General features: G+C 41.2%; 1 pseudogene across 1 annotated transcript; it reads left to right on the top strand.

Moving 5' to 3' along the window:
- The first annotated feature begins 4,216 nt into the window (after positions 1–4,216).
- Positions 4,217–8,067, top strand: LOC126960681 (putative uncharacterized protein C8orf44; annotated as a pseudogene). The gene is made up of 2 exons (XR_007728088.1): positions 4,217–4,494; positions 6,246–8,067. The product of XR_007728088.1 is annotated as a putative uncharacterized protein C8orf44 (transcript).
- Positions 8,068–22,736: the final 14,669 nt, after the last annotated feature.

Genomic DNA, 22,736 nt, shown 5'->3' with positions numbered 1-22,736 from the left:
ACACTGACCTCCTTGTGGGTCCTCAAACATTGCAAGTACATTCCTGTCTTAGGACCTTGGCACTTGCTCTTCTGCCTGGAAAACTCCTCCCAGGTAGAATTTATATAGTTGTCAGCTCAAATCTCAGTTCCAATGAGATGGCTTTTCTAACCAACGTCTCTAAAACACCACCTCTATCCTTTTTCTCTCTTCCCCTATCCCACTCATTTTCTTTCTTTCTTTTTTTTTTTTTTTTTTTTTTTTTTTTGCTCCATCGCCCAGGCTGCAGTGCAGTTGCGCGATTTTGGCTCACTGCAACCTCTGCCTCCTGGGTTCAAGCAATTCGCCTATCTCAGCCTCCTGAGTAGCTGGGACTACAGGCGCCCACCACTATGCCCGGCTAATTTTTGTATTTTTAGTAGAGATAGGATTTCACCATGTTGGTCAGACTGGTCTCGAACTCCTGACCTCAGGTGATCCACCCTCCTTGGCCTCCCAAAGTGCTGGAATTATAGGTGTGAACCACTGTGCCTGGCCCTCACTCATTTTTTTTACACCACTAATCATCAGGAATTATATGATTACTTGTCTGTTGTCGTCCTTGCCCACTAGACTCTTTAGTAAGGCTTTTCATAAGGGTGGGCAGTTTGTTGATTGTTGGATTCCCTGTGCCAGGCATATATAGCCTCAATAAATATTGTTGAATGAATTAATGGCTATCATCTATGGCAGTGTGTTTCAGCCTGATATTCAAGCATAAGTTCCTGGAGAATCCACCATTTCTTTACAGTTTAAAAATGTTTGTGCTGTCATTTTGATGCTAATCTAAAGCAAAGTCATATTATTTGTGATTTTTTTTCCAGATGGCATCTTAAAACATGAAGTTTTGAGTGCCTGAATTCACAGAGTTTAGGATTTTGTTTTTATCAGTTGAAAGCCAAAGAACATTGTGACAAAACGTGTAAGGTTTCACGATCATTTTGAGAAAAGAGGTGGGAGAGTTGAGTCATCACATGTCACACAGTAGCCCATGGCAAACTCAGTGCTGTAACTGTCAGTGCCACATTCCCACTAAAAATAGAAATTGCACATAACACGCAGGTACTTACATATATTTGCAAAAACTTAGTCACTGTAAGTAAAGTAGTAAATACACAATGAGGAAAATTTTTTTTTTTTTGGTTCCCAGGAAGAATTAAATTAGATACTATATAATTCAGATTTAAAATAGTCAAAAAATACTAACCTTATCTTAAAGTAAGACTCTGCTAAAGATTTATCAAGTGATATTCAAACAAAACTGGCTTTCCAGGGTTTTGTAGTGCCAGAATTTTTATTAGAATTTGAGATCTGGTTATTTCAAGCTAGCAACAGAAGACCAGGAAGTTAATAATGCAGTGTATTTGTGCAAACAGGTGTTTTTGCATTGACATTATTAAATGTATAGAGGGCCTGGGAGCTGTGACTCATGCCTGTAATCTCAGCACTTTGGGAAGCTTAGACTGGAGGATTACTTGAGGCCAGGAGTTCAAGACCAACTTGGTCAACCCCATCTCTACAAGTAATAAATTTAAAATTTTTTAAAATTAGCCAGCTGTACTGGTGTGTGCCTGTAGTCCTAGCTACTCAGGAGGTTGAGACAGGAGGACTGATTGAGCCCAGGAGTTTGAGGCTGCAGTGAGCTATGATAGTACCACTGAACTCCAGCCTGGGTGACAAGGAGAGATGCCATCTCTAAAATAAAAATAAACAATAGATTAGAAGTTGAATCTTAATGCTCATAAACCTAACACTTTACAATTCAAGTTACTATTGAGTTTAGTTTATTTTTGTATTTATTTATTTATTTATTTTTTGAGACAGAGTCTCACTCTGTTGCCTAGGCTGGAACGGAGTGGCACAATCTTGGCTCCCTGCAATCTCCGCCTCCCTGCAATCTCCACCTCCCAGGTTCGATTCTCCTGCCTCAGTTTCTGGAGTAGCTAGGATTACAGGCATGTGCCACCATACCCAGCTAATTTTCATATTTTATTTTATATTTGTAGAAATGGGGTTTCACCATGTTGGCCAGGCTGGTCTTGAACTCCTGACCTCAGGTGATCCGCCTGCCTCAGCTTCCCAAAGTGCTGGGATTACAGGTGTGAGCCACCATGCCCAGCCGAGTTACTATTAATTTTAAATGGCAAAACCAAACAACCAATATTGTTGGAGCAGGAGAACGCTTATCACTGCAATTGTATTACTTTTGCCTGTTACCTGTCTTTATTTCCCTTTATTTAGAACCTGAAGGATGCTTTTAGGGTGGAAGAATATAAAGTTTAAGAATTAAGTGAAAGACTTGTTATATCTTCATTCTAGTAAGAATCTTGAGTTTTTGTAGAAGGGCCCGATCCGTCTCTCTCTGATCCATTTATTTATTTATTTATTTATTTATTTATTTATTTTTTTTTTTTTTTTTTTTTTTTTTTTTTTTTTTTTTGAGACGGAGTCTCACGCTGTTGCCCAGGCTGGAGTGCAGTGGCGCGATCTCGGCTCACTGCAAGCTCCGCCTCCCGGGTTCCCGCCATTCTCCTGCCTCAGCCTCCTGAGTAGCTGGGACTACAGGCGCCCGCCACCGCGCCCGGCTAATTTTTTGTATTTTTAGTAGAGACGGGGTTTCACTGTGGTCTCGATCTCCTGACCTTGTGATCCGCCCGCCTCGGCCTCCCAAAGTGCTGGGATTACAGGCTTGAGCCACCGCGCCCGGCTCTCTGATCCATTTAACTCTGTCTCCTAAACACAGTCTAATTCAGTTCCTTTTGTATGACATAAAAATCAGAATAAGAAGTACCTGACATACTTTCTACATCTGTAGTTGCAGAAGACATTTTAATAGGTAAGAGCAAAAGCACAAGCCTGCATACTTCTTTTTTAAGTGTTTCATTTAAATAAATCCTTTCGTATTATTCCGAGATATAAGTGCATTGTGATGATGTATAAGAATTTAAATATAAGGCAGTCTGCAAGCAGGGTTTTTTAGTAGGTGGGCAGCAGTTTATTGTAGGAAATTATGTGTATGTACTAAGTTAAAGCATCAGCACTAGGTGTCCACAGATTACATCAAAGAGGGCCTCAAATTGAGTATCAGTAAAATCACAAGAAATGGACTACATCTTTTACAAGGACACCTCTGGTACAGCATTTTCCTGTTCAAACATTAATTTCCACATATCCTGGAATTCTATGGATATTAGTAGGCATCTTGTTGAAGGAAGAGTTCTGTAGTCAAATGTGGACTAAATTAGTTTTATTCTTTTTCCACTGTAGGTCTTCTCAGAGCCTTTCTATGCTAAGGACATTGTGACTCTCCAGAGAGCAATAGTGATGGCTCTAGAATGTCTAGGAAAAAGGCTTAATGTCAGGAGTCTGCTGGGGGCACACAACACTGGACTATGTCCTCCTGCACATTGTTTCATATCGAGTGTTTATTTTATGGTGATCTGGGATGCTGATAGAAATAATTGGATGTTAGTGCCCTAAGCCACCTCTGCACTATTTTCATTATTTATTTATTTATTTATTTATTGAGACAGAGTCTCGCTCTGTCACCCAGGCTGAATTGCAGTGGTGCGATCTTGGCTCACAGCAACCTCCGCCTCCCGGGTTCAAGCGATTCTCCTACCTCAGCCTCCCAAGTAGCTGGAATTACAGGCACCTGCTACCATACCTGGCTAATTTTTGTAGTTTTTGTAGAGACGAGTTTCACCATGTTGGCCAGGCTGATCTCAAACTCTTGACATCAGGTTATCCACCTGCCTCGGCCTCCCTACTGGGATTACAGGTGTGAGCCACTGTGCCCGGTCCTCTCTGCACTATTATTGATATGTAGCATTTTCACACTTCTATGGCTATGAAACCATTTTGAACCTATATCAGAGGCGCACACTTTAGGAAAAACCAATACAGACAATAGTGCCTCTTGTTATGGTTTTTGCTTTTATCAGAGTGTTGGAAAAGGTCCTCTTTATCCCCAAGATCAGTTAATGCTTCCTTATGTTGTCATTTCTGTGGGCTTTTTTCCATTTAATGTTTTAATCCAGTTGAAATATATTTTTGTATATGATGTAAAAGACATTCAGCTCATTTTGTGTATGTATTTATTGATTGAAAAATGCCAGTTATTCCCAAACCTTGCATTAAATGTGTTTTTGTTTTTGTTTTCAGGTATGGAACCCTTCAGATCAAAGCTTACCAATAAATTCAGTATGTAGAACAGATTAGTGTAGTTGAAGTGGGGAAGAATGAGAGTTATCCCAACCAGCCAGCACCCCCTACTCCCATTCCCACACTTTCCCTCATGGGAGGCTGCCAGGAGCACTTTGAAAACCACTGGAAAGGCCGGGCACGATGGCTCATGCCTGCAATCCCAGCACTTTGGGAGGCCAAGCAGGCGGATCACCTGAGATCAGGAGTTTGAAACCAGCCTGGCCAACTTGGCGAAACCCCATGTTTACTAAAAATATGAAAATTAGCCAGGCGCAGTGGTGCACACCTATAATCCCAGCTACTGGAGAGGCTGAGGCAAGAGAATCGCTTGAACCTGGGAGGCGGAGGTTGCAGTGAGCTGAGATTGTGCCGTTGCACTCCAACCTGGGTAACAGAGTGAGACTTCGTCTCAAAAAAAAAAAGAAAACCCGTTGGAAAAATTCATCCTCTTATAAATGACTTGAAATGCCACCTCCGTAGTATACTACCTTAAAAACTTTACATACTTCAATTGTTTTTCTCTTTTTGTGCCAAGTCATACTTTAAAGAGCCCAAGAGCTTTATAACATAACAAAAGAAGAAACTGAAATGTCTAATAAATGTGTATGTAACAATATGAGTTGTTTGTGTCTTTTTTGGCCTATAAAATTAGCATAGAACTTTAAAATAATATGCAGCATTGGTAAGAGCTGAATAAATACCTTTAATATAGAGAAGATTTAACTTAGTAAAACTATGGTAGATAACGTGTGTCAAAAGTTTATAATGCTCATCGTTTGATCCAGCATCTCACTTACAGGGTTTCACCCTAAAGAAATAAACAGAAGCATGTGAAAAAAATTTGCTATTATTGACAAAATTGAAGATGATCAATAACAGTGTGGGACTGGGTAAATGAATCATGACACATCCCCATGAGATGGGATACTCTTCAGCCATAGAAGTGATACTGTAGAAAGAAAAATAGTGAGTGCTTGTGATGAATCTGGCACCATACCAGGCACCTCATTTATACTGTCTTAAGCCTAACAATACCTCTATACGATTGGTATTATTATTCCCATTTATAAGTGAGAACACACTCAGAGAAGTTAGGTAAGGTTCAAACAACTAGTCAGGTAGTGTTGCTGAACTTCAACCCATGTCTACTCTTAACCCTTATTCTTAGCCACTGTCATGATACAAGAAAATACTATTTACTGACAGGTTGTTTTAATGCAATTTAACTGACATTAAACATCAGATGAAAACTCCTATATGCAATCCCTTCTTCCTTTCCAAAGTTCCTAGGCTTGGTAATTTTTTATCCTAAAGTGAATTTGTATGTTTTTTATTGCTTATGAAAGTATTACATGCCTACTCTAAGAATTCAAACTGTACAGAATATTATAAAATAGCTGCATCTTTAGTCGTAAATTATACCGTCTGTATATGATATGATGGATTCATAGGCTCTTTCTCTTCCCTCAATTCTGTTCTTGCTGTGGTATCAGCTTGTGGGCCCTGGTTTTGGATAGAGATGAACTAGAAAGGCAAACTGAGTGGAGTGCAGGTGTGGGTGGTTGACTTTCACCACAGGTGATTAGAAACACTGATTCTGGAGCCAGTCTGGCTAGATGGAGTCCCAGCTCTTACTTACCAGCTGTTTGGACTTGGGCAACTAATAGGAGTGCTTACTGCTTGTGATATGCGTACATGGTTTCCCCATTTGGTCTTTATGAGTTAGATATTTTTATTCCCTTTTTATACAGATGACAAAACTAAAATTCAGGGAGGTTACATATGGAAGTAGAATGAATCATTAGACCCATTTCTAGGACTATGGACAAGATAAATACTGACAGCTGCTTGGCCAGGAGATAGCAAAATGCTGACAAATGAGAAACAGACCTGCATAGCCGTCACACCCTCTAGAACCAAGGGGTATTGTTTTAAGATAGAGGACTGGGTGAGTATCAGAAAGCTGTGCTTTGAAAACCTGACTGCTTTTAAGTATTTCCTATTTTGTTCTCATTTTGTAGGTATTAGAATTATTTCTGAATTTATCAGTCTCTCATTTGTGCTTTGGGGAAGCAGAAAAGGCAAAAGGGCTCTTTGGCCATCTTCTGCTGGAGCTTTTAGGGAGGATGTGTCTCCGAGAGACCAGATGTGCCGAGTTTGAAATCCCAGAAGCCCAAGAGGAAAAGAACCACAGTGAGGAAAAGACTGTCCAAAGGCTTCTGGAGTCTTCTCTGCTCCAGAGAGACCTTGGAAGGTTTTGAATAATATTTCTCTGAGGATGGCCTTTCACTTTCTCATCTGTCCAGCATGACTCATCCCCAGGAGTGTTGAGTAAGTGAAATTTTGCTGTATTCATGTTTTTGTGACTTATAAAATATGATGATAAGGAGAGAACATGAACTCTGGAGTCAGACATGTTAGCTCGGACATGATACTCTTGGCTTTGTCATTTAGTAGTTGAGTAATTTTTGGCAAGCTAACGTCTCTGGTCTTTCTCATCTGTAAAATGAGAATAAATGAAACCTACTAACCAGAATTGGTATGAAAATGAAATGTGGCAGAAAAAAAATGAAAGTGAATAGTATCACCACTGACACACAGGCACTCAAGGCCCTTCCTGTCTCCAATCAGGTATAAATTTGGGGCAACATTTGGCCAGGTCTTGTTTATCTTTCTGTTCATCTCTTCTGTCTAATTCAGTGCTTTGTTTACAATGAATGTCTTACAAATGCTGACTGAACACCACTAGCATACCTGCATGAACAATAGGTACATAAATTTTGGATTTGTTTTAATGCTTATTAATCTATCCTGTCAGAGAAGAACTGCCAGTTATAGATAAATATGCCAGGTCAGGGCTGAAGAGTTGGGCAGGTTGTTACCTGCATGGGGTCACTAGGCTCCAGTGGAGAGGTGGGGGCTAAGCTCTCACCCCCTCTGCAGCCACCTGGCACCCAGTTTCAGTTTCCTGAAAGGGAACCTTCTACCTGCTGACAACTGCCTCATCTCTTCTGAGGTTTCCTCTTATAAACAATTTGCTCTGCTTGAGTTTTTTTTATTTTGAAATTATGAAATACTTAAAATGTAAAGAAGATAATGTGATACACATTTACCCATAATTGAGATTGCCATAATTGCTGTAACTTTTTCAAAATTTTGACTTAATTTCAGACTTTCAGTAAAATTGGCCAGGTGTGATGGCTCATGCCTGTAATCCCAGCACTTTGGGAGGCCAAAGTGGGTAAATTACTTGAACCCAGCAGTTCGAGACTTGCCTGGGCAACATAGTAAGACCTCGTCTCTACTAAAAACAAATAAAAAAATAATTAGCCAACCATGGTGGTGCATGCCTGTAGTCCCAGCTACTCAGGAAGCTGAGGCAAGAGGATGACCTGAGCCCAGGGGAGTTGAGGCTGAAGCCTGGGTGACAGAGGAAGACCCTGCCTCAAAAAAAAAAAAAAAAAAAAAAAAAAAAAGAAAAATTCTTTTTATTACAAAGAATTCCCGTATACCTTCCACAGTTTCCCAAATGTTAATATTTTCCCACATTTGCTTTATCCTTGTCTCTCGATATTACATTTGCTGGTTATATTTTTCTGAACCATTTAGGAGAAATTTGCATACATGATGACTGTTTCCTCCTAAATACGCCAGTCCTAATTTTCTAAAAATAAGGATATTCTCTTACACAACCATGGAACAGTTATCAAAATCTGGGAAACTAACATTGATACAATACTTTAATCTACATACCTTATTCAGATTTCACCAGTTGTCCTACTAATGTACTAAAATTATTTCTGGATTATGTCTGTCTCATTTATAGTAAAAGAAAATCCTGGATTATGCATTACACTCTGTTGCGTATCTTTAGTCTCCTTCACGCTGAACACTTCCTCAGTCTGGCTTTATCTTTCATGACATTGACATTTTATAAAAATACAGGCCAGTTTTTTTGGTTTTTTTTTTTCCTTTTTGAGATGGAGTCTCAGTCTGTTGCCCACGCTGGAGTGCAGTGGTGCGATCTCGGCTCACTGCAACCACTGCCTTCCGGGTTCAAGCGAGTCTCCTGCCTCAGCCTCCCAAGTAGTTGGGACTACAGGTGCCTGCCACCACGCCAGGCTAATTTTTTGTATTTTAGTAGAGATGAGTTTCACTGTGTTGCCCAGGGGTGGTCTTGACCTCCTGAGCTCACACAGTCAGCCCAACTTGGCCTCCCTAAGTGCTGGGATTACAGGCGTGAGCCACTGGCCTAGGCCAGTTACTTTTGCAGAATATCCTTCCATTTGGATTTTTCTTCTCTTTTCTTCCCTTCCTCCTTCTCTCCTCTCCCCTCTCCTCCTCTCCCCTCTCCTCCTCTTCCCCTCTCCTCCTCTTCCCCTCTCCTCCCCTCCCCTCCCCTCTCCTCTCCTCTCTCTCCCTCCTTCTTTCCTGTCCTTCCTTCCTTTCTTCTAAAGCATTTTAGGTAGAGCTAAAACTTCACCTCTGCACCCATCTCCTGCTCTCCCTGTCTGTTTCTTCCTTTGTCAAGGAAACTGCTTTCTAATGTGTTTTTGTCCTTTTACTACATGTGATAAGATCTATAGATACTGATTTTTTGGTATCTATTGAGACTTGCTTTTTGACCCAGTACATGACCACTTTTATAAATGTTCTGTATAATGTAAGAAAGAATGTGCACTCTTCAGTTCTTTAAATGAGTTAATAAGTGTAAAGCACTTACAACCAGTGCCTGTTGCATCATAAGAACCATGCAGTGTCAAATTTTTAAAATAATAATATGAATGTATAGTTTTATATAAATCCAATAGCTCAAATTTGTTAACTGTCTTGTTCATATTTTGTATGTTTGTGCTCTCAATCTTTAGATAAGTTCATTAAAACCTCCCTGTGATTGTGTTATGTCCGTTTTTGCATGTCTCCTACCAACTGTGTCTCCCGGCGTGGGAGTGAGAGGTCCAGGCCAGTCATCTGGATCCTGTCTCCCGATCCTTCCTGTGAGTGAGAGCTGTGCTTCACTGCACAGCAGAGAATTCAGACAGAAGTCTGGGCACTGACTGAGCAGAAAGGGCATCACAGGGACATAGAGATTAATGAATTCAAACAGACAGAGAATCACAGTGGCACTGCCATCTCTCCTTTTGTAAGCTGCAGTCTAATCATCACTTGCTGCCCTCTGATATTTCTTCTCTCAAAATGCCTCTTCTGTTCTCCCAACACTAATTCCTCAGAAGTTTAGGCCAATTTTTTGGACAATAGTCACCAAATTCCCTGTTTTTAACATTTCAAAACTACATTTCAATATTCACCTGATACTTACGGGACCGGAAGCTTGAAGAGAAATGTTTCTTAACTGATTAAATATTGAATACTGTTGGCTGTACAGTGGTAAACAAAATACACATGGAGATTTCAGAAGAGTGGAGACATGAAACAAATAAATTGCTAGAGGATAGAGAGCTGGACTCTATAAGGGAAAAAACAATAAGTGGGGAAGGGTGTGCCAAGAGTAACATCCCAACCGGCTCTCAGAGGGTCATGGACCAGGGCAGACCTTGGCCACTAAGCTCTGAAAGAAGCCACGAAGCTAGAGCACATGCAACCAGGTGGTGTCCAAAAGACAGGGGCTAGCTCCCGGAGGGCTACATGAGCCACAGGAGAGCTTTGGATTGTGTTCCAGGAATGGGAATCCATTGAAGGGTTTTAGGAAGAGTGAGGCCAGGTGCAGTGGCTCACACCTGTAATCCCAGCACTTTGGGAAACTGAGGTGGGTGGATCACCTGAGGTCAGGAGTTCAAAACAAGCTTGACCACCATGGTGAAACCCTGTCTCTACTAAAAAATACAAAATTAACCAGGCATGGTAGTGCATGCCTGTAATCCCAGCTACTTGGGAGGCTGAGGCAGGAGAATCACCTGAACCTAGGAGGCGGAGGTTGCAGTGAGCCAAGATCATGCCATTGCACTCCAACCTGGGCAAATAAGAGTGAAACTCCATCTCGGAAAAAAAAAAAAGAAAAAGAAAAGAATGAGATGACTGGATTTATGGTCTTAAATACAGCTATAGCTAGTAGGTAGAGAATGACTACAGAGGGTCAAGAGTGGAAGCAGGAGCCGGATGTGGTGGCTCACGCCTGTAATCCAAGAATTTTTGAAGGTTGAGATGGGTGGATCACTTGAGGTCAGGAGTTCGAGACCAGCCTGGCCAAGATGGTGAAACCCCATCTCTATTAAAAATGCAAAAATTATCTTGTGTGTGACACACGCCTATAGTCCCAGCTACTCAGGAAACTGAGGCAGGAGAATCACTTGAACCTGGGAGGCAGAGGTTGCAGTGAGCTGAGATCACGCCACTGTACTTTAGCCTGGGCGACAAAGTGAGACTCCATCTCAAAAAAAAAAAAAAAAAAAAAAAAAGAATTGTTTACACAGTTCATGGTGACCACCATAGCCACCTCATAAGTCTGGAAGGTCTACTGTTATAACCATAACTCCCTCCCCTTCTTTGAATGTTTTGAGTATTTTGTTAAAAACTTTTCATTTTGAAAAAGTCAAACTTACATAAGAGAATAGCACAATAAACATCCATGACTTTGATTCAATAATTCTTGTTTGCCAATATTCACATCACCTGACTTTTTTTCTATGCTGTAATATTTTAAAGCAAATCCTAAATATTGTGTAATTTTGTTCCTTCATTAATCAAGGATCCATCTCTAAGATATGAACATTTTCTTACGTACTACAAAGCCATGTTCATTAAACTAATAATTTATTAGTAATATCTAATATCAATTCCATAACCAGATATCCTTGATTATGTCAAAAATGTCTTTTTACAGTTGATTCATTTGAATCAGGATCTCACTAAGGTCCACACAATGCATTTGGTTGTTAGATCTTTTAGTTCTCTTTTAATCCAGGACACTGCTTTTTTTCCCTCCTTTTTACTTTCACTCTTTTTAGAAAATGTATGTTACTGACTCATAGAAACTGAATTAATTGTCCTATAAAAGTCTCAATACTATTATAAATAACAAAAATTCATAAATTTTTTTTAAAAAGGATAAACTATGGTGTTTGAGGCTTAACTTTAAACTTCAGCAAGTCAGATTATCACTTTGGAATGTTCTTTGAAGTATCTGGCATACAGTCCAGTCCAGTGAATCATAAAAACTTCCTAATTGGCACACATATTGCACATTGTTTAATAAGAATGCTTATTGCACATTAATAAGAATGCTTGTGCTTAGTGTTTTTTGTTTGTTTGTTTGGAGACAGAGCTTTGCTTTTGTCACCCAGGCTGTATACAGTGCAATGGCATGATCTCAGCTCACTGCAACTTCTGCCTCCCAGGTTCAAGCAATTCTCCTGCCCCAGCCTCCCAAGCAGCTGAGATTACAGGCGTGCCACCATGTCCAGCTAATTTTTGTATTTTTAGTAGAGTCAGGGTTTCACCATGTTGGCCAGGCTGGTCTCAAACTCCTTACCTCAGGCAATCTGCCCATCTCAGCCTTCCAAAGTGCTGGGATGACGGGCGTGAGCCACCACGCCCAGCCATGCATAGTGTTTTAATTTATCATCCAGTCTTCTCAGGTGCTTGACCTGCTTACTATGATTTGTCAACTGTTATTAAGTTAACTGAATCTAAAAATAGCACACGGTTTCTCAGACATTTTTAAAAACCATTAAGATGATACTTCAGTTTGCTAACCTCAGTCTTCACTTCAGAAATTAGAAAACTAAAAATAGTTGAAATGAAGGTAGCATCAGTAAAAACCAAGTTTGTTTCCACTTTGAGGATATATAGAAGGAGCCATGACCAAATAACACATGTGTTCTTCAACCCAGTGTCTGTCTTCACCAAGAAGGATGACTTTGGTTGGCTGTAATTGGCCACTGTTGTCAATGGAGTAGAGAGTCTTGCTACCTGCAGGAACTAGAATTATATCACTGGGATTTTTGGCTTTGTTTCTTCAATGGGTTGTAGTGTATGAATATTATTATAAAATAAAATGATTTTAAAATATCCATCTAATGTTAATCATTTTGAATTATTTACTGATTTGATGATTCAAAGCCAGTGTATATTTACAGAAAATGGGGTTTTTATCTCCCATTGAATTTGTGCTCATACATTCTGGGCTTAATCCTGATTCTACCACTTGCCAGCTCTATGACACTAGAGAAATCATTTAACTTTTCTGAGCCATAATATCCAATGTGTAATAATCACATCACAGTAAATGGAGTATCTGTCACCTCAAGCATTTATCATTTCTTTGTGTTTGAGACAGTGAATTAAAAATTTAGCTTGGGTAATTCTGGGTGTGTTTATTGGATCAGGCCTTAAACTAGGAGGCATTTTACAGAGACACATTAGTTACTTTGAGATGAAAGAGGGTTAGGAGCCAGGATCCTTGAATTGTCAAATAGCCATTTACTATGGCTTCAGCCACTCCTCCTTGATCCCTATAGTAGATACGTGTTTAGAGGACCAGGCTGGACAGACACTGGCCATCAATACATCCAGAACCTTGACATAGTGTCTGGGATGAATTGACTAGTCAGTGGATGACCTCCCCGCATCTTCACTGATAATTAGTCACTGATAATTAGTCATTCTCATAATTAGTGTTCCCATAGCTCTTTGGATTCCTCATATCCTGCCTTGTATTATATGTGCTTGTATACAAATATATACCTTCCACTAAAATATAGGTTTCTTGAGTAGGGATCACATTACTTATCTTTCTAACTTCCTGTGCTTAGCATAGAACTTTTAATGTAGTAAGAACTAGATAAGTGTTTCATTTAATTGAATTGGCACTCAAAGAGCCAGAAAACATCATAGCCAGTTATCCTGGTGCTGTTTATTAAATAAGCCAGTCTTTCCCCACTGATCTAAAGTGCTACTTTGAGCATGTATGAAATCTTAAATGTATGAACTTGATTTATTTTGTGGATTCTGTTCCACCCCACTGCTCCACTTGTCTTTTCCTGGTCAGTACCGTTCTGCTCCACTTGTCTTTTCCTGGTCAGTACCGATCTGCCCTGCTTACAATGTAGTTTCACAGTTCTTTTTAATATCTCATAGGCCACGTCTTATTTTGTCACTTGTTTTTCAAACTTTTTTTTTTTTTTTTTTTTGAGACAGAGTCTCACTCTGTCGCCCAGGCTGGAGTGCAGTGGAGCAATCTCGGCTCACTGCAAGCTCTGCCTCCCGGGTTCAAGCGATTCTCCTGCCTCTCAGCCTCCCAAGTAGCTGGAACTACAGGGGCCCGCCACCACGCCTGGCTAATTTTTTATATTTTTAGTAGAGATGGGGTTTCACCGTGTTAGCCAGGATGGTCTCGATCTTCTGACCTCATGATCCGCCCGTCTCGGCCTCCCAAAGTGCTGGGATTACAGGCTTGAGCCACCGTGCCCGGCCTTTTTTTTTTTTTTAAACAGAATTTCGCTCTTGTCCTTCAGGCTTAAGTGCCATGTTGCAATCTTGGCTCACTGCAGCCTCCACCTCCTGGGTTCAAGCGATTCTCCTGCCTCAGCCTCCCGAGTAGCTGGGACTACAGGCACCCGCCACCACGCCTGGCTAATTTTTGTATTTTTAGTAGAGATGGCGTTTCACCATGTTGGTCATGCTGGTCTTGAACTCCTGACCTCAGGTGATCCACCACCTCAGCCTCCTACAGTGCTGGGATTACAGGCATGAGCTACTGCACCTGGCCTCATTTCTTAACTAATAAGTAGGCTGCCTGATAACATACTTTTTAAATTGCTTTTTCATCTCCTTTGGCCACTTATCCAATAGACTAATGGTGTTAATTATGTATTTGTTAGAATGCAGTTTACATATTGGATAGAAAGTTTTTAAGGATTCTGTTTTTCCTCATACCTTCTTAAATAGCCTTGGGTCTTCTTGCTCACTAATTCCTCCTTTCCTCTAATTATTCTAACTTACATCTTCTGTAACAACTTCTCATCTGAAAATTCTACTGCCAGCACATATTACAGTGTATTAGGTATTTGTTGTTATATGGAACATCCTTATCTTGTTAATGTTATAGTAGTAATAGTAACTAATAATAACAGCTATCAAACATTGAGTCATTGAGTGCTTTCAGGTGCTAAATCTCATTTAATCCTCACTATGACCCAATAAGATATCCTCATTTTACAGATAAAGAAATAGTCTCAGACAGATTTATCAACTTGCCCAAAGACATGCTATTAACAAAAGGAAGACCTGTCAAATTCCAAAGTCCTTGTTCTTCATTGTCATACTGTCTGGTCCTCCATTAAGTGTAAAGTCAACTCTCCGTGGGGAAAACAAAAAGCTCTCTATTGTGTTAAGAAAGAAAACTTCCACACTAATTTATTAAAATTCCTATACCAATTTATTAAAGACTTTAAATAAAAAATATTTTTAGTTTTATAAAATATTTTCTCAGCATTTGTAAAGAACTCTGCTGCCTGCCATCTCCCATGCCGACACTGGCTTCCCTTCTCTCTTGGGGTCCCTGGGCATTGCCACTATGACCTCCAGGGGGCACTGTTTCCCCTTTATTATTGAGGCTCAAGCATTTGACTCATTTCCTGAAGTACAGATGAAACAAGGGACTTTTTAAAAACTTTAACAGGCTGGGCGGGGTGGCTCACGCCTGTAATCCCAACACTTTGTGAGGCCGAGGCAGGTGGATCACTTGAGGTCAGAAGTTTGAGACTAGCCTGGCCAACATGGTAAAACCCCATCTCTACTAAAAATACAAAAATTAGCCGGGAGTGGTAGCGCATGCCTGTAATCCCAGCTACTTGGGAAACTGAGGCAGAAGAATTGCTTGAGCCCAGGGGGCAGAGGTTGCAGTGAGCTGAGGTCGCACCACTGCACTCCAGCCTGGGCAACAGAGTGAGACTCTTTCTCAAAACAAAAATATAAAAATAAAAACTTTACAAAGGGCTCCAGGCAAACAATGCAAAGAGTACAGGAAGTAATATACAACTAGATAATTCGGTTCACTAAATGCAGGGTAGACATTTCAGCATTTGACACCGTAAAAGGATTCCTCTCTACTTTGCTTCCCACTATGTGCACAAAGCAGAAGTCACCTTTTCCTAACCTGCATAATGTCCTCAAGCAAGCTAAATTCTTCAAAAACCAGCTCCAAGATTGGTAAGACCAGTTCCAGCTTTCTTCTAAATTCCAGTTTCCAGGCTCAGTATCTGCTTCCTACCTAGATGGTGGGCCCTAAGCTTTTCAGCTCTCTTCTGGGAAGACGGCATTTCTGAGCTCTAAGGTTCTAGTTTTACCCTGTTGTTGGGAGATGGTTATCTATGGGTCTCTGTGTCACTGCATGTCTGGCCTTAGAATGTCAAGAATGCAAGCCCTGGCTCCTTTTATTATCTATTACTGCTCAACAAATTACCCTAAAACATAGGGGCTTAAAACAACATTTATTTTCTGACAGTTTCTGTGGGTCAGGAATCTGGATGCAGTTTAGCTGGGTGCCTCTGGCTCAGGGTCTCTCACAAGATACAATCAGGGTGTGGGCTGGAGCTGTTGTCACCTCGAGGCTTGAGATGATCTCTCATGTAGCTGTTGGTGGGCCACAGGTCCTCACTGACTATTGGCTAGACATGCAGGTCCATCCATGAGGCAGCTTGCAACATGGCAGCTGATGAGATGATGCCCAACACAGAAGCCACAGTATTTATAACCTCATCTCTAAAGCAACTTCTCATCTCTTGTGTCGTACTCAGTTAGTTAGAAGTGAGTCAATAAACTCACCCACATTCAACTGGAGGAATTACAGCAGGCAAGAACCATTAAGGGCCACCTTACAGGCTTTCAGCCACACTATGCTTGACCCAAGCCATTTCTTATGGTTGTGTTTTCAGTGAGCAGTCTTGAGGAATGAGGTAACATCTCTCTCTGGGACAAAAAGCAATCTCACTGCTTGTTATAATAGCAGTGAATTCCCCAAGATTATTGTTGTTCGTTAGCTGCAATGCAAACCCACTGTCTGTGTCCATGCATGTCATCCCTGTGGAACTTGGGACTTGAGGGCAAGAGAAACTGATAAAAACATTCTGATGGGCATGGCTTTTTTTTTTTTTCCCCCTGCACTGTGAATAATAAAGTTCTTTTTCTCCGGCATAGATGTCTCCTGTCTTTCTCCAGCATTCACAAACCAGGAACAGGCTAGCTTTTTGACCTATAAGTAGCATAAAATCAAATCACAGACTTGACAGTTTGACTCAGCAAGACAACTTTAACAGAATTGCATACAGCCCTTCAAGACCAGCATTCACTCACGTGATCCACATACATATTATACATTTTATTTAACAAACATGTATGTTCCAGGTATTATTCTAAGAGTTTATAGATATAAACTCATTTAATCCATGAAGTAAGTACTATTAAAAGCCCCTGTTTTATAGATGGGGAAGAAGATGCACAAAGATGTTAAGTAACTTGCCCAAATCAGTCAGTTCTTAAGTGTCAGAGCCCCGTTATTCAAACAGAAACAAATACAAACAGCTGGGCATGGTAGCTTATGCCTGTAATCCCAGCACTTTGGGAGGCTGAGGTGGGCAGATCACCTGAGGTCAGGAGTTCGAGACCAACCTGGCCAACACGGTGAAACCCCATCTTTATTAAAAATACAAAAATTAGGCCAGGTGTGGTGGCTCACATCTGTAATCCCAGCACTTTGGGAAGCCGAGGCGGGCAGATCATGAGGTCATGAGATAAAGACCATCCTGGCTAACATGGTGAAACCCTGTCTCTACTAAAAATACAAAAAAAATTAGCAGGTATGGTGGCACACACCTGTAGTCCCAGCTACTCAGGAGGCTGAAGCAGGAGAATCACTTGAACCTGGGAGGCGGAGGTTGCAGTGAGCTGAGATCGCACCACTGCACTCCAGGCTGGGCCATACAGCGAGACTCCGTCTAAAAAAAAAAAAAAAAATTAGCCAGGCTTGGTGGCATGTGCCTGTAATCCCAGCTACTTAGGAGACTGAGGCACGAGAATTGCTTGAACCCAGGAGGTGGAGGTTGCAGTGAGCCGATATCATGCCACTGCACTCCAGCCTGCGCAACAGAGCGAGACTCCATCTCAACAAAAAAAAGGGGAAAATAAAAAGAAATACAAACAACATTGCTACAGAGTCTGTTGACCCACTGTATCACGCTGACTGTGTTAAGGGCTAGGAATGGATGGGGCAAAGAGATAATGGAAATGCTCAAACAGTTTAATTCCTCAAAACATTTGTTGAGATCATCAATTTAAAGAGCTTTTTATTCCTAACATAATATTATAGTTTTTATTGCTTTATTATGTTTTTGAAGGATAAACTCTTCTGGTCATATTGATATACACTTTGATTCAGTGTGCTATACTTGACTTGTTAGGATTTGATTGAGAAAATTTGTATCTATATTCAGACTATGTATTCAAAAATGGTTTGTCTGCAAAAACCTACCCATGAATGTTTACAGCAGTTTATTTATAATAGCCAAATTGGCAGCAACCAAGATGTCCTACCCTAGGTGAATGGATAAATAAACTATGGTCCATCCATACAATGAAATATTTTTGGCACTAAAAAGAAATGAACTAGCAAGCCATGATAAGATGCAGGGGAACAACTTAAATGCATGTTGCTAAGTGAAAGAGACCAATCTGAAAAGCCTACATGCTGTATGATGCTAACTACATGACACTATGAAAAAGGCAAAACTATGGAGACAATAAAAAGAACAGAGGTTGGTGGGAGGGAGGGATGAATAGGTGAAACATACAGGATTTTTAAGATAGCAAAACTAAGCCAGACGTGGTGGCTCACATCTGTAATCCCAACACTTTGGTAGGCTGAGGCAGGTGGATTGCTTGAGCTCAGAAGTTGGAGGCCAGCCACAGAAACATGGCGAAACCTCCTCTCTACAAAAAATACAAAAATTAGCCAGGCATGGCAGCATGCACCTGTAGTCCCAGCTACTTGGGAGGCTGAGGTGGGAGGATTGCTTGAGCCCAGGAGGTCGAGGCTGCAGTGAGCTATGATTGAGCTGCTGCATTTGAGCTTGAGAGACAGAGGGAGACCCTGTTTCACATGTACACACACAAAAAGTGAAACTGTTCTGTATGATACTATAATAACAGATATATCATTATACACTTGTTAAAACCCACAGAATGTACAACACCAAGAGAGAACCATACTGTAAACCATGGACTTTGGGTGATAAAGATGTTTCAGTGTAGGTTTATCAGTTGCAACAAATGTACCACTTGGATGCAGATGTTGATAATCAGGGAGGCTGTGCTTGTGTGGGGGCAAGGAGTAAGTGGGAAATCTCTGTACCTTCTCAGTTTTACTGTGAAGCTAAAACTGCTTTAAAAAAGTCTATTTTTAAAAATAGTCTATCTTTGAATCTTGCAGTGTATTTTAAAATATAAAATATTGGTAATGGTGTGATCGTGTGTAATAAGTTTTTGTCAACTTCATTCTTTACCTGTGCAAGTCCCCCATGCCCTTGGCCTTTCCTTTCTGTCTGTCACCTCCTCCTTTCCTGGGAAGTGTAAATGGCATGGTCCCCTCTTGGGCTCTCTTCCTTTACTCCATTGTCCTTTTCTTAAACTTTCCCAAGCCAGGTTCAATCCATGCCTCCTCCATGGCTATATCAGTGTTGCAGAGCTTTGCTGGGGGAAAATCACAATGGTGAAGATGATACCCTATATACAATTCACAGTCTCCCACCTGGACTCATCCTTCAGTGTTTCTTCCTTCCAATTATTTCTGTTTCTCTAATCAAAGCTTTCTACTTCAAATGTGTATACTTTTTTTTTGAGACAGAGTTTCGTTCCTGTTGCCCAGGTTGGAGTGCATGGCTTGATCTCGGCTCACTGCAACCTCCGCCTCCCAGGTTCAAGCGGTTCTGCTGCCTCAGCCTCCTGAGCGGCTGGTATTACAGGCATGCGCCACCACGCCCAGCTAATTTTGTATTTTTAGTAGAGACAGGGTTTCTCCATGCTGGTGAGGCTGGTCTCAAACTCCTGACCTCAGGTGATCCACCCGCCTCGGCCTCTCAAAGTGCGGGGATTATAGGTGTGAGCCACCATGCCTGGCCCTAATTTGTTTTCTATTTGCTGCCGTAATAAATTACCACAAACTCAGAGGCTTAAAACAACACAAATTTATTACCATACATTTCTGTAGGTTACAAGTCTGACATGGGTTTCACTGGACTTGGCAGGACTGTGCTCCTCTTTTGGAGGCTCTAGGAGTAAATCCATTTCTTTGCCTTTTCCAGCTTCTAGAGGCCACCTACATTCCTTGACTGTGGCCCTGCTGTCCACCTTCAAACCCCGCAACGTTGCATCTCGCTGACTATTCTTTCATAGTCACATCTCCTCCTCTGACTCTTCTTTTTTTTTTTTTTGAGACGGAGTCTCGCTCTGCTCTGACTCTTCTTTTATTGCTTCCCTCTTCCAGTTTGCCCAGGTTGGAGTGCAGTGACCTGATCATGGCTTGCTGCAGCCTCAACCTCCTCGGGCTCAGGTGATCCTCTCAATCAGCCTCCTGAGTAGCTGGGACTACAGGCATGGATGCCACCACATCCAGCTATTTTTTTTTTTTTTTTTTTTTTTTGTATTTTTTGTAGAGATGAGGTTTTGCCATGTTGCCCAGGCTGGTCTGGGACACCTGAGCTCAAGCATTCCGTCAGTCTTGGCCTCCCAAAGTGCTGGGATTACAGGCGTGAGCCACAGCACCTGGCTCACTATTTGTTTTTTTTTTTTTTTTTTTTTTTTTTTTTTTGAGACAGAGTTTCACTCTTGTTGCCCAGGCTGGAGTGCAATGGCCTGACCTTGGCTCACTGCAACCTCCGCCTCCCGGGTTCAAGCAATTCTCCTGCCTCAGCCTCCCTAGTAGCTGAGATTACAGGCATGTGCCACCATTCCCAGCTAATTTTGTGTTTTTAGTAGAGACGGGGTTTCACCATGTTAGTCAAGCTGGTCTTGAACTCCTGACCTCAGGTGATCTGCCTGCCTCAGCCTCCCAAAGTGCTGGGATTACAGTCATAAGCCACCACGCCCATCTTTGTGTTTTAGTGTTCTTTTTTGTTTTGTTTTTTTTTTTTAAAGACAGGATAGGCCAGGTGCAGTGACTCACGCCTGTAATCCCAACACTTTGGGAGGCTGAGGAGGGCGGATCACAAGTCAAGAGATGGAGAACATTCTGGCCAACACTGTGAAGCCCCATCTCTACTAAAAATACAAAAATTAGCTGGGCGTGGTGGCACATACCTGTAGTCCCAGCTACTCGGGAGGCTGAAGCAGGAGAATTGCTTGAACTTGGGAGGCAGAGGTTGCAGTGAGCCAAGGTCACGCCACTGCACTCCAGCCTAGCAACAGAGTGAGAGTCCGTCTCAAAAAAACAAACAAACAAAAGAGACAGGCTCTCACTGTGTTGCCCAGGCTGGAGTGCAGTATCACAATCATATCTCATTGCATCTTCAAACTCCTGAGCTCAGGCGATCTTCCTAGCAGCTGGGACTATAGGCATGAACCCCTCTTCTACTTTTAAGGACCCTTGTGATTATGTTCAACTCACCAAAGATATTCTCTTAAGGTTAGCCGATTAGAAAACTCAATTCTATCTGCAACCTTTATTCTTTGCTATGTAATGTAATGCATTCACAACTTCTGGGAATGAGAACATGGACATCTTCAGGAAGTCATCGATCTGCCTAAAAGGTGGGTATATATTTTATATATGTCATTTACATAACGGTTCCCCTTATCTGCAGGGGATACATTCAAGACCCCTAGTGGATGCCTGAAGCTGCAGATAGTACCAAACCTCCTACCTATACTATGTATTCTCCCATACAATCACACTGTATAGGGCAGGCATTGTATATACCATGAATATACTGGACAAAGGAATGATTCACATTCAGGGCAGGACAGAGTGGGATGGCACAAGATTTCATCACACTACTCAGAATGGCGTGCAATTCAAAACTTATGAAGGGTTTATTTCTGAAATGTTCCATTTAATATTTTTGGACCACAGTTGACCATGGGTAACTGAAACTGTGGAAAGTGAAATCGCAGATAAGGGGAACTACTGTATAATGTATCTTACACAGTAGTTGGTATAAAATTTTAAATTTTACCATGAATTATTTTCTTATTATGGGTTTATCTCACTTAAACCTCACAACCCTATGAAGTAAGAGTTACATTTACAAATGAGAAAACTAAGGCTAAGAAAGTTAGGAAATGTGGCCAGGCGCGGCGACTCATGCCTATAATCCCAACACCTTGGGAGGCCAAATCACCTGAGGTCAGGAGTTCAAGACCAGCCTGGCTAACACGGCAAAACCCCGTCTCTACTAAAAATATAAAAATTAACCAGGCTTGATGGCATGCATCTGAAATCCAGGCTACTCGGGAAGGGGAGGCATGAGAATGGCTTGAACCCGGGAGGCAGAGGTTCAGTGAGCCAAGATTGCGCCACTGCACTCCAGCCTGGGCAACAAAGTGAGACTCCATCTCAAAAAAAAAGAAAGTTAGGAAATGTGTCTGGGGCAGGGCTGGTAAGCAGCAGAGTGAGATTTGAACCCCAGGCTGTTTAAAGCCATATTCTTCATCACTATGCTATGCTGAAATTGGTTCAAATTGTATTTTTCTATTTTCCAAGAAAAAAGATTAATATAATGAAAATTGGATTCTTTGTTTTTGTGGGAAGAATAGTTCAAGGACTATGAATCAGTTAAAATTTAAATAAACATATTGTCTTTCTGAATAACAAAATTGCCTTAATGTGCAGCTTATATTTTTTTGAATTGAATTTTATATGATCACAGATTTTTGGTAACTATTTTTTACTTTTTATCCCATGCCCTACATTTGTAAACTGTTAGTACTGCTTGCTTTTAAGAAACCAAACGCTGGCTAGGCGTGGTGGCTCACGCCTGTAATCCCAGCACTTTGGGAGGCCGAGGTGGGTGGATCATCTGAAGTCGGGAGTTCGAGACCAGCCTGACCAACATGTAGAAACCCCGTCTCTACTAAAAATACAAAATTAGCCGGGCGTAGTGGCACATACCTGTAATCCCAGCTACTTGGGAGGCTGAAGTGGGAGAATCACTTGAACCCAGGAAATGGAGGTTGCTGTGAGCTGAGATCGTGCCATTGCACTCCAGCCTGGGCAACAAGAGCAAAAACTCCATCTCAAAAAAAAAAAAAAAAAAAAAAAAAAAACGAAAAGAAAGAAAGAAACCAAATGGGTCTAAGTTCTTCCTAGGACTGTGAGCTTTGAGTTTGCTTATTTGAAGACTTTAAAAGTAAACATGACCCCAGGAAATAATGTGGTCCAGTCTCTTGCCTTAAATACCTCAAATCACCACTTTTTCATTGCTATTTAGGGAGAGGTAGATGATTCCATTTTAGGCATAGAGAATTTTCATTTCCCTGATCTTAGTTGTCTGCAGTATTTTCCT

The sequence above is a fragment of the Macaca thibetana genome, chromosome 8 (assembly GCF_024542745.1).
Source record: "Macaca thibetana thibetana isolate TM-01 chromosome 8, ASM2454274v1, whole genome shotgun sequence".
Taxonomy (NCBI): Eukaryota; Metazoa; Chordata; class Mammalia; order Primates; family Cercopithecidae; genus Macaca; species Macaca thibetana.
Note: the sequence above shows the minus strand (reverse complement) of the source record. Positions and strands in the feature narration are given on the sequence as shown.